This window comes from Ornithorhynchus anatinus, chromosome X4 (genome assembly GCF_004115215.2).
Source record: "Ornithorhynchus anatinus isolate Pmale09 chromosome X4, mOrnAna1.pri.v4, whole genome shotgun sequence".
Lineage (NCBI taxonomy): Eukaryota > Metazoa > Chordata > Mammalia > Monotremata > Ornithorhynchidae > Ornithorhynchus > Ornithorhynchus anatinus.
In genome coordinates, this window is record NC_041752.1 from 8541837 (window position 1) to 8554389 (window position 12553).

Below are 12553 nucleotides of genomic sequence, written 5' to 3' on the forward strand. Positions count from 1 at the left end.
ACTTTTGGTACTAGTTTGCCCTCCCACCCCCGACTTTGCCTTGCAGGTTTGCCTCCCACAGCCTTTGCTTTGCAGGTTTGGCCCTGAACACTTTTTGTTTCAGTTTTGGCCCCACAGCCTTTGCCTTGCAGATTTGGCCCGAACCCTATTGGTTCCACTTTGGGCCCCGCAGCCTTTGCCTTGCAGGTTTGGCCACGAATCCTTTTAGTTCCAGTTTGGGCCCCAGCCTTTGCCTTGCAGGTTTGCCCCCCGAGGCTTTGCCTTGCAGGTTTGGCCCCGAACCCTTTTCATTCAGGTTTGGGCCCCATAGCCTTTGCCTTGCAAGCTGGGCTCTGAACCACTCTCATTCCAGTATGGGCCCCCTTTTGCTTTTGCTTTTGCCTTGCAGGTGTGGCTCCAAACCCCTTTTGTTCCAGTTTGGGTCCTGCAGACTTTACCTTGCAGGTTTGTCCCCGATCCCTTTTGGTTCCACTTTGGACATTGCAGCATTTGCTTGCAGGTTTGGCCACAAATCCTTTTGTTTCCAATTTGGGCCCCCTAAAGCTTGCCTTTCAGGTTTGGCCCCAAACCCTTTTGGTTCCAGTTTGGGCCCTGCATCCTTTGCCTTGGAGGTTTGCCCCCGCCAATCTTTGACTTGCATGTTTGGTGCCAAACCTTTTTTTTTTTTCCAGGTTGGGCACCCCAGACTTTGTCTTGCAGATTGGGCCCCTAACCCTTCTCGTTCCAGTTTGGGCACCCTTGAGTTAGCCTGGCAGGTTTCGCTTTTGGTTTGAGTTTGGGCCCTGCAGACTTTGCCTTGCATGTTTGTCCCTAAACCCTTTTGGTTCCAGTTTGGGCCCCACAGACTTTGCCTTGGAGGTTTGCCCCACCCCCGCCCCAGTCTTTGCCTTACAGGTATGGCCCCGAAAACTTTGGGTACCAGTTTGGGCCCCCTAGATTTTGCTTGCAGGTTTGGGCCTGAACGTTTTTCATTCAGATTTTGACCCCACAGCCCCCTAAAGCTTGCCTTGCAGGTTTGGCCCCAAGCCTTTTTGGTTCCAGTTGGGCCCCACAGCCTTGGCCTTGGAGGTTTGCCCCACCCCCGCTCCAGTCTTTGCCTTACAGGTTTGGTCCCTAACACTTTGGGTACCAGTTTACCTCCCCCACCCCCCCGCAACTATTTCTTTGTAGGTTTGACCCCGAACCCTTTTGGTTTCAGTTTGGGCCCCCTCAAGGTCGCCTTGCAGGTTGGCCCCAAACGCTTTTCGTTCAGGTTTGGGCCCCGCAGCTTTTGCCTTGCAGGTTTGGCCCTGACCCCTTTTTGTTCCAGATTGGGCCCCGCAGACTTTGCCATGCAGGTTGGGCCCTGAATCCCTCTTGTTCCATTTTGGACCAGACACTTTGCCTTGAAGCTCTGGTCCCGACCCTTTTTGGTACCAGGTTGCCCCCCACCAGAGTTTGCCTTGCAGGTAATGCCCCAAAACCTTTGGGTTCCAGTATGGGACCCCTATCATCTGATGACCCCAGGCCTTGCAGGTCTGGCCCCAAATCCTTTTTGTTAATATTTGGGCCCCACTCTCTTTGCCTTGGAGGTTTGCCCCGAATCTTTTTCCCTCTTACTGAATGGACTGTATTGCTACTACAAATAATAATAATAATAATAATATTGGTATTGGTTAAGTGCTTACTATGTGCAGAGCACTGTTCTAAGCACTGGGGTAGATACAGGGTAATCAGGTTGGCCCACATGAGGCTCACAGTCTTAATCACCATTTTACAGATGAGGTAACTGAGGCACAGAGAAGTTAAGTGACTTGCCCACAGTCACACAGCTGACAACTGGCAAAGGCGGGATTCGAACCTATGACCTCTGACCCCCAAGCCCATGCTCTTTCCACTGAACCACACTGCTTCTCTCCACATCCCAAAGAGAAGGAGAGATGTGGAGAGGGAGGTGTGTGTTTGTGTGTGGTGTGTGTGTGTGTGTGTGAGTGTGTGTGTATGTGTGTGTGTGTGCATAATGGGGGGAAGAAGAGTGATGAGGCCGATGCCACTCACGGGAGAACAGGGGCCTGGTCTCTGTGCAGGTAACTAGTTCTGTCTGATTTGCCTAGGACTGAGAAGACCCAGGGCCCTTAATTATATCGATGGGCAAGCCTCTCTGGGACTAGGGTCCTGACTACAGGGTCCCTGCACAGCCTCACCCTCTGGAGAAGGGACCCGTTTGGGCTCATTATGGAAGTTTGTGGTTTCTAATATCAGGAGGAGATCAAGGTGCCCCCCTCATTTCTCCCTGAGAAGCAGAGGTGTGCAATTCCTGCCTGAAATCGAGTTCATAGCAGTTTGGCTGGGAGGATAGAAGACAGGTATTGTACCAGAAACTGAATTCTATCCAGTGTGCATGCAGTTCTGCACTTTTAGTCAATCAATTGGATTGATGGAGTGCCTCCTGTGTGCAGAGCACTGTACTAAGTGCTTGGGAGAAAACCCATAGGACAGACACATTCCCTGCCCATAACAAGCTTACAGTCTAGAAGGGAGGCAGACAGCAATTTAAATATGTGAATAAGTAAATCAATTCATTCATTTAAATATGTAAGTATATAAATGAGGGCAGATTGCTGCAGTCATCTTAGTGAGGTGGTCTGCCTATACACCTCACCTCTCCAGATGATAGGTTTAATATTTGGTGGACGAGAGGGAAAATGGTGTCTGCCACAGAAACCTATGTTGTCTGCAATCTCCTACCCCTCCTCCTCCAGATATGAAACAGCAGAATCTGCAGAAGACTGAAGGGTTTGGTGACAGAAGCAGAGGGCAGGGCAAAGGGCAGGGTCAGGGAAACTGGCCCCTCACTAATCCACATCTGTCTCTTAAGGTCAGGTTCCACAACTCCAGATGTGTCTCAGTCAGGACTGGTGGAGAAGCTGCAGTGACATTTTGTCCTAACCTTAACCTAAAACTTATCCATTTCCCAGTCTAACCATTTCCCTGGCCTAATCTTCTCCCTTGCCTAACATTTTGCCTTGGCTTATCCTTTTTCCCTAGCCTAACCTTTTCCCCTAGCCCAACCTATTCCCTTAGCCCAACCTTTTCCCCTAGCCCCACCTTTTCCCCTAGCCTAACCTTTACCCCTAGCTTATCCATTTCCCATAGTCTAAACTTTTCCCTGGCCTAACCTTTTCTCCTAGCCTAATCTTTTCCCCTAGCCTAAACATTTCCCCTGGCCTAACATTCTCCTCTGGCCTAACATTTGCCCCTAGCCTAACCTTTGCCCCGAGCCTAACCTTTGTCCCGAGCTTAACCTTTTCCCCTAGCCTAACCTTTTCCCCTGACCCAACCTTTTCCCTTGGCCTAAAATTTTCCCAAGGCCTAACTGCTTCCCCTGGCCTAACCTTTTCTCAGGGCCTAACTTTTCCCCCTAGGCTAACCTATACTCCTAGCCTAACATTTTCTCCTTTCGTAACCCCTTCACCTAGCCTACGCCTTTTCCCTTGCCTAACCTTTTCCCCTAGGCTAACGTTTTACCTTAGCCGTTTTTTCCCCTAACCTAACGCTTCCCTTGCCTAATCTCTCCCCTGGCTTAACCTTTTCCCCTAGCCTAACCTTTTCTCCTAGCATAACTTTTTACCTGGCTTAAACTTTTCTCCTGACCTATCCTTTTACCCTAGCCCAACCCCCTCCCTGAGCCTAACCTTTCCCCTGACGTAATTTCCCATATCCTAACCTTTTAACCTAGCCTAACCCTTTAGCCAAGCCAATCCTTTTCCCCTAACCTAGACTTTAGACCTTGCCTAACCTTTTCCCGTAGCCTAACCTTTTCCCCTATCCTAACATTTTCCCCTAGCCTATCCTTTTCACCTGGCCTAATCTTTTCCCGTGGCCTAAGCTTTACCTCGGCCTAACCTTATTCCATATCCTAACCTTTTCCCCTAGCCTAACATTTGCCCTAGCCTAACCATTTCCCCAGCCTAATCTTATCTCATTGCTTAACCTTTTCCCATAGCCTAACCTTTTCCCTAGCCTAACATTTTCTCTACCCTTTCCTACCTTTTCGCCATCTCTAACCTTTTCCCTAGCCTAAACATTTCTCATTGCCTTACGTCTTGCCCTAGCCTAAACCTTTCCCCTAGCCTAACCTTTTCACCTGGCCCATCCTTTCCCCTGGCCTAGCCTTTGCCTGTGGCCTACCCTTTTCCCGTGACCTAGCTTTTTCCCTTGGCTTAACCATTTCCCATAGCCTAACATCTTCACCTAGCCTAAAGTTTTCTCCCAGCCTAGCCTTTTCCCCTGGCCTAACCTTTTCCCTGACCTAATCTTTTCTCCTGGACTAAACCTTTCCCCTAGCCTAACCTTATCCCCTAGCCTGACCTTTTCCACTAACTTTTCACCTTGCCTAACCTTTTCACCTAGCCTAACCTTGCCCATCACCTAACCCTTTCCCCTAGCCTAAGCTTTTCCCCTAACGTGAACCTTTCACCCTGCCTAACCTTTTCCCCGGGCTGACCTTTTCTCCTAGCCATACCTTTTCCCCCCAGCCTAACCTTTCCCTTACCTAATCTTTCCCCTGGTCTAACCCTTTCCCCTGGCTTATCCATTTTCCATAGCCTAAGCCCTTCCCCGGCCTGACCTTTCCCCTAGCCTAAACATTTCCCCAAGACTAACCTTTTCCCTTAGCCTAACCTTTTCCTCTAACCTAAAATTTTCTCTTTGCAAACCTTTTCCCCAAGTCTAAACTTTTCCCCTACCCTAAACTTTTCCCCTACCCTAAATATTTCCCTTACCTAATCTTTCCCCTGGTCTAACCCATTCCCCTGGCCTATCCATTTTCCATAGCCTAAGCCCTTCCCTGGCCAAACCTTTTCCCCTAGCCTAACCTTTTCCCTTAGCCTAACCTTTTCCCCTAGCCTAATCTTTATCCCTAGCCAAATCTTTCCCCTTGCCTAACCTTTTCCAATGGCCTGTCCCTTTCCTCTGGCCTAATATTTTCCCTTAGCCAAATCTTTTCCCTTAACTTAAACTTTACACCTTTCCTAAACTTATGCCCTAGCCTAACTTTTTTCCCTAGCCTAACCTTTCCCCTAGCCCAACCTTCTCCCTGGCCTAACCTTCTCCTTGGCCTAACATTCTCCCTAGCCTAACATTTTCCCCTGGCCTATCCTTTTCCCCCTAGCCTAACCTTTCCCTTACCTAATCTTTCCCTTGGTCTAACCCATTCCCCTGGCCTATCCATTTTCCATAGCATATGCCCTTCCCTGACCTAACCTTTTCCCCTAGCCTAAGCTTTTCCCCTAGCCTAAGCTTTACCCCTAGTCAAATCTTTCCCCTTTGCCTAACCTTTTCCAGTGGCCTATCCCTTTTCCTGACCTAACATTTTCCCTTAGCTGAATCTTTTCCCCTAACGTAAACTTTACACCTTGCCTAAACTTATCCCGTAGCCTAACCTGTCTCCTAGCCTAACCTTCTCCCTGGCCTTTCTCCCTAGGCTTATCTTTTCCCCTTGCTTGACCATTTCCTCTGGTCTAAGCTTTTCCCCTGGCCTTAGCTTCTCCCCAGCCTTTTCACCTAACCTAACCTATTCCCTTAGCCTGACCTTTTCCTTTAGCCTAACCTTTTCCCTAGCCTAACCTTTTCCACTAGCCTAAGGTTTTTGCCTAACCTAACCTTTACACCGAGCCCAACCTATCTCCTGTCCTAATGTTTTCCTTAGGCTATCCTTTTCCCCTAACACAACCTTTTTCCAGGCTTAAACTTATCCCATGGCCTAATCTTTTCCCCCAGCTTACTCTTTTCCCTTAACCTAGACTTTTCACCTACCCTAACCTTTTTCCTTAGCCTTAACCTTTCCCCTAAACAAACCTTTATACCTAACCTAACCTTTTCCCCTAGTCTAACCTTTTCCCCTGTTCTATCCTTTCACCTAGCCTAACCTTATCCATTGGCCTATCCTTTCCCCTAGGCTAGCCTTTTCTGCTAGCCTAACCTCATCCCTTGGCCTATCCTTTCCCCTAGGCTAAACGTTTCCCCTAGCCTAATCTTTCCCATTGCCTAACCTTTTTCCCTAGTCTAAACATTTCCCTGAGACTAACCTTTTCCCCTAGCCTAACCTGCTTTTCCCCTAACCTAACCTTTACATCTAGCCTAACCTTTCCCCAAAGGTTTACCTTTCCCCCTGGCCTAACCTTGACCCCTGGCCTAACCTTGCCCAATACTCTAACCTTGCACCCTGGCCTAACTTATTCCCTGACTTAAACTTTTCCCATGTCCTAAAGTTTTCCCTGGCCTATCCTTTTCCCTAGCCTAACCAATCCCCTAACATTAACTTTACACCTTGCGTAATCTTTTCCCATGGCCTAACCTTCCCCTCTCCCGACCTTCCCACTCGCCTAACCGTTTGCCCTAGCTTAACTTTTTCCCTGATGTAACCTTTTCCCCAGCCTAATCCTTTTCCCTAGCCTAACCCTTTCCCCTAGCCCAAACTATTCTCCTAACCTAACATTTACACCTAGCCTATCCTGCTTTTCCCTTAACCTAACCTTTGCACCTAGCCTAACCTTTTCCCATAGGCTTACCTTTCCCCCTGGACTAACCTTTTCCCCTAGCATAACTTATTTGCCATTTTAAGCTTTTCTCATGGCCTAACCTTTCCCCTGGTCTATACTTTTCCCTAGCCTAACCTTTTTTTTAACATAAATTTTACACTTTGCTTAATCGTTTCCTGTAGCCTAACCTGTCCTCTTGCCTAAAACTTTACCCTTGCCTAACCTTTCCCCTGACCAAACTTTCCCCTCGCTTAACATTTCCCCTTGCCTAACCTTTCCCCCTTGCCCAACCTTTCCCCTCATCTAACCTTTCCCCTCGCCTAACCTTTTGCCCTAGCCTAGTATTATCCCCGATGTAACATTTTCTCTTACCCTAAACGTTTCCCCTGCCCTAAACATTTCCCCTGCCCTAACCTTTTTGGCTGGCCTAAGTTTTTCCATGGCCTAAGCTTTTCCAATGGCCTAAAGTTTTCCCCTACTCTACCCTTCTCCCTGGCCTTACCTTTTGCCCTAGCCTAACCAGCAAAGCAAAACAGAACAAAATAAAAGATAACATTATCACGATTAATAGAATCAAGGGGATTTATATCTCGTTAACAGAATAAATAGGGTAATAAATAATATATACAAATGAGGACAGTGCTGAGGGGAGGAGAAGGGGGATGAGCAGAAGGTGGGGTGGGGAGGGAGAAGGGGGTGCTCAGACTGGGAAGGCCTCTTGGAGGAGGTGAGCTCTCAGGGCTTTGAAGAGGGGAAGAGAGTTAGTTTGGCGGATGTGAGGAGGGAGGACATTCCAGGGCAGCGGTAGGACATGGGCGAGGGGTTCACGGCGGGATAGACGTGAACGGGGGACAATGAGAAGGTGAGTGGTAGAGAAGCGGAGTGTATAGGGTGGGCAGTTGAAAGCGAGAAGGGAGGTGAGGTAGGAAGGGGCAAGGTGATGGAGAGCTTTGAAGCCAAGAGTGAGGAGGTGTTTTTTTTCTGAAGGCTTACCTATCCCCTGGCCTAAGCTTTTGCCCTGGCCTAACCTTTTCCCTTAGCCTAACCATTTCCCAAGGCCTAACTTTTTTCCATAGCCTAACCTTTTACCCTAGCTTAACCCTTTCCCCTAGCCCAAGCATTTCCCCTACCTAACCTTTACACCTAGCTTACCCTGCTTTTCCCCTCACCTAACCTTTACACATAGCCTAACCTTTTCCCAAAGGCTTACCTTTCCCCCTGGCCTCACCTTTCCCTCTGGACTATCCTTTTCCCTAGCCTAACCTTTCCCCTAACATAAACATTACACCTTGCCTAATCTTTTCCCATAGCCTAATCTTTCCTCTCGCCTAACCTTTCCCCTCTCATTTCCTCTAGCCTAATCTTTCCCCTAGCCTAACATTTTTCCCTTGCTTAACCTTTTTCCCTAGGTTATTAATTTCCCACATTCTAATGTTTTCCTATATTCTAACCTATTCCACTAACCTAACCTTTCCCCTCGCCTAACCTTTTGTCCTATCCTAACCTTTTCCTGTAGCTTAACCTTTCCCCCTCGCCTAACCTTTTGTCCTAGCCTAACATTTTCCCTGATGTAACATTTTCCGCTACCCTAACATTTTCCCTTGCCTTAACCTTTTCTGCTGGCCTAAGCTTTTCCCTCTTAAGCTTTTCCCCTAGCCTAACATCTCCCTGGCCTAACCTTTACACCTAGCCTAACCTTTCCCCTAGTGTAACCTTTTCCCCTAGTCTATTTACCATAGCCTAACCTTTCCCCTGACTTAACCTTTTACCCTAGCCTAAAAATTTCCCCTAGCCTAACCTTTCCCTTGCAAAATCTTTCCCCTGGCCTAAGCTTTTCCCCTTGCTTATCCATTTCCCATAGTCTAACCTTTACTCTGGCCTAACCTTTTCTCCTAGCCTAAACATTTCCCCAAGACTAACCTTTTCCCCTAGCCTAATTTTCTCCCTGGCCTAACCTTTTCCCCTAGTGTAACCTTTTCCCCTAGTCTAACAATTTACCATAGTCTAAACTTTTATCTGACATACCCTTTTACCCCAGATCATCCATTTTCCCAGCCTACCCTTTCACCGGCCTAACCTTTTTCCCTACCTAACCTTTTCCCGTAGCCTAACCTTTTCCCGTAGCCTAACCTTTTCTCTGGCCTAAGCTTTTCCCCTAGCCTAACCTTTTCCCCTAGCCTAAACCTATCCCCTAGTCTAAGCTTTTCCCTGAACCTAATCTTTACACCTAGCCTAACCTGCTTTTCTCCTAACCTAAACTTTACATCTGACCTAACCTTTTCGCGAAGGCTTCCCTTTCCCCTGGCCTAACCTTTTCCCCTAGCCAACTTATTGCCTGATTTAAACTTTTCGCATGGCCTTAGCTTCCCCTGGCCTATCCCTTTCCCTAGCATAACATATCCCCTAACCTAAACTTTGCATCTTGCCTAACCAATGCCATTCTGGCCTGGCTTCGAGGGCTTTGTGGTCCAGGTTGGGCCCAACTGCCTTTGTCTTGCAGGTTGGACCCTGCCCTGACTTTGACTCCTGGCCTGGCCCCGAAGCCTTCGTGTTCCAGATTTGCACCACCCCCAGCCTTTGCCTTCCCGGCCTGGCCCCAAAACCTTCGTGTTCCAACTTTGGCCCCCCTAGCCTTTGCCTTCCCGACCTAGTCCCGAAGCCTTCTTGTTCCAGGTTTGGTCCCCGCTTTGACTTCCAGGCCTGGTCCCGAATGCTTCTCCTTCCAAGTTGGACCCCCCTCTTCGCCTTCCAGGCCTGCTCCAGAACACTCCTACTTCCAGGTTGAACGCCCCCCCACACCTTTACCTTCCTGGTTTGGCCCCCCCAACCTTTGCCTTCCTGGCCTGGATCTGAAACATTCAGGTTCTAGGTTTACCCTCCACCCCCAACAAAGCATTTGCCTTCCCAGCCTGGCCCTGAAGCCTTTGTGTTCCAGGTTGGGCCCATCTTGCCATTGCCTTCCCGGCCTGGCCCGAACCCTTCTCGTTCCAGGTTGGGTCCCCCCTCCTTTGCCTTCCAAACCTGGCCCCATAGCCTTCTCATTCCAGGTTTGATCCCTCCACCTTTGCCTTCCAGGCCTGGTCTCGAACCCTTCTTTTACCAAGTTGGGCCCTCCTCCCTTTGTCTTCCAAGTTTGGCCCCACCGCCTTTGCTTTCCAGGTTTGGCCCTAAGCCCTTCTCATTCCAGGTTTGCGCAACCTCTCTTCCCCCCCCGCAACACCCGGCTTTTGCCTTCCTGGCCTGGCCCTCCGCCTTTGACTTTCAGACCTGGCCCTGAACCCTAATCCTTTGAGGTTAGGCCTCCCCGCCTTTGCCTTCCCGGCCTGGGCCTGAACGTTTCTAGTTCCAGGTGGGGCTCCCTCTCCTTTGCCTTTCAGGTTGGGCCACTCTGCCTTTGTTTTCCACGTTGGGTCCCGCCCCCTGCCTTGGCCTTCCAGGTCTGACTCCGAGCTCTTCTCATTCCAGGTTGGGTCCCTACGCCTTTGAGTTCCCGGCCTGGCCCCCCCCGCCTTTGCCTTCCAGGCCTGACCCCTAACCCTTCTCATTCCGGGTTGGGCCCCCACACCTTTGCCTTCCAGGCCTGGCCCCGAGCACTTCTCCTTCCAGGTTTGGCCCCCCAACCTTTGCCTTCCAGGCTTAGCCCTGAACCCTTCTCATTCCAAGATTGCCCTCCCCCACCCACTGACCGACTGCTTGTGCCTTCCTGGCCTGGCCCCCACCTTTGCCTTCCAGGCCTGGCCCTAAACCCTTCTTGTTCCAGGTTGGGCCCTCCTGCCACTGCCTTCCCAAAATGGCCCAGAAGGCTTCTCGTTCATTCAATAGTATTTTTATTTATTGAGCGTTTACTATGTGCAGAACACTGTACTAAGCGCTTGGAATGTGCAAATCGGTAACAGATAGAGACAGTCCCTGCACTTTGACGGGCTTACAGTCTAATCGGGGGAGAGAGACAGACAAGAACAGTGGCAATAAATAGAATCAAGGGGATGAACATCTCATTAAAACAATAGCAAATAAATAGAATCAAGGTGATGTACATCTCATTAACAAAATGAATAGGGTAATGAAGATATATACAGTTGAGCGGACGAGTACAGTGCTGAGGGGATGGGACGGAGAGGGGAGGAGCAGAGGGAAAGGGGGAGAAGAGGTTTAGCTGCAGAGAGGTGAAGGGGGTAGAGGGAGCAGAGGGAAAAGGGGAGCTCAGTCTGGGAAGGCCTCTTGGAGGAGGTGAGCTCTAAGTAGGGCTTTGAAGAGGGAAAGAGAATTAGTTTGGCGGAGGTGAGGAGGGAAGGCATTCCAGGACCGTGGGAGGACGTGGCCCAGGGGTCGTTGGCGGGATAGGCGAGAACGAGGGACGGTGCGGAGGTGGGCGGAAGAGGAGCGGAGCGTGTGGGGTGGGCAGAGGAAAGAGATAAGGGAGGAGAGGTAGGAGGGGCAAGGTGATGGAGAGCTTTGAAGCCTAGAGTGAGAAGTTTTTGTTTTGTGCGGAGGTTAATCGGCAACCACTGGAGGTTTTGAAGAAGGGGAGTGACATGCCCAGAGCGTTTCTGCAGGAAGATGAGCCGGACAGCAGAGTGAAGAATAGATTGGAGCGGGGAGAGAGAGGAGCAAGGGAGATCAGAGAGCAGGTTGACACAGTAAACTAGCCGTGATATTACGAGAGCCTGTAGCAGTAAAATAGCCGTTTGGGTGGAGAGGAAAGGGCGGATCTTGGCGATATTATAAAGGTGAGACTGGCAGGTTTTGGTGACGGATTGGATGTGTGGAGTGAACGAGAGAGCCAAGTCAAAGATGACACCGAGGTTGCGGGCCGGAGAGATGGGAAAGATGGTCGTACCATCCACAGTGATAGAGAAGTCAGAGAGAGGGCAGGGCTTGGGAGGGAAGATAAGGAGCTCAGTTTTGGTCATGTTGAGTTTTAGGTGGTGGGCACACATCTAGGTAGAGACGTCTTGGAAGCAGGAGGAGATACGCGCCTGAAGGGATGGGGAGAGGACAGGGGCAGAGATGTAGATCTGTGTGTCATCTGCCTAGTGGTGACAGTTGAAGCCGTGAGAGCAGATGAGTTCACCGAGGGAGTGAGTGCATATGGAGAACAGAAGAGAGCCAAGAACTGACCCTTGAGGAACCCCAACAGTTAGAGGATGGGAGGGGGAGGAGGAGCCTGCGAAGGAGACTGAGAATGACTGGCCAGAGAGATAAGAGTAGAACCAGGAGAGGACGGAGTCCGTGAAGCCAAGGTGCGATAAGGTATGGAGGAGAAGGGGATGGTTGACAGTGTCAAAGGCAGCTGAGAGGTCAAGGAGGATCCCCCCACTGCCTTTGGTTCCAGGCCTGGCCCTGAACCTTTCCTGTTCCAGGTTGTCCCCGCCCCCTCCCCGCCTTTGCCTTCCCGGGCTGGCCCTAAACCCTTCTCATTCCATTTTGGGACGCCCAGCCTTTGCCTTCCATATTTCCTCCCAAGTCTTTGCCTTGCAGGTTTGGCTTCATTTTCATTTTCATTCCAGTTTGGGCCCCCAGCCTTACTTTTCAGGTTTGGCCGAATCCTTTTGTTCCAATTTGGGGCCCCTGCTATTACATTCCGGGTCTGGACTCGAACCCTTCTCTTTTCATTTTGGGACCCGTAACCTTTGCCTTCCAGATTTTCCCTGAGCCTTTGCATTACAGGCCTGACTCTGAAACCTTTTCATTCCACTTTTGCCCCCCAGCCTTTGACTTGCAGGTTTGGCCCCGAACCCTTTTCGTTACATTTTGGGACCCCTAGCTTTCATCTTGTAGGTTTGGCTTCGAACCCTTCTCGTTCCATTTTGGGTCCACTAAACTTTGCATTGCAGCCGGGCCCCGAACCCTTTACATTCCAGTTTGGGACCCCCAGCTTTTGCTTTGCAGGTTTGGCCCCGAATCCTTTTCGTTCCAGTTTGGGGCCCCCTGCTTTATCCTCAAAGGTTTGGCCTCAACACCTTTCGTTCCAGTTGGGGCCCCGACGCCTTTGCCTTGCAAGTTTGCCCCCAAACTCTTTTCATTCCACT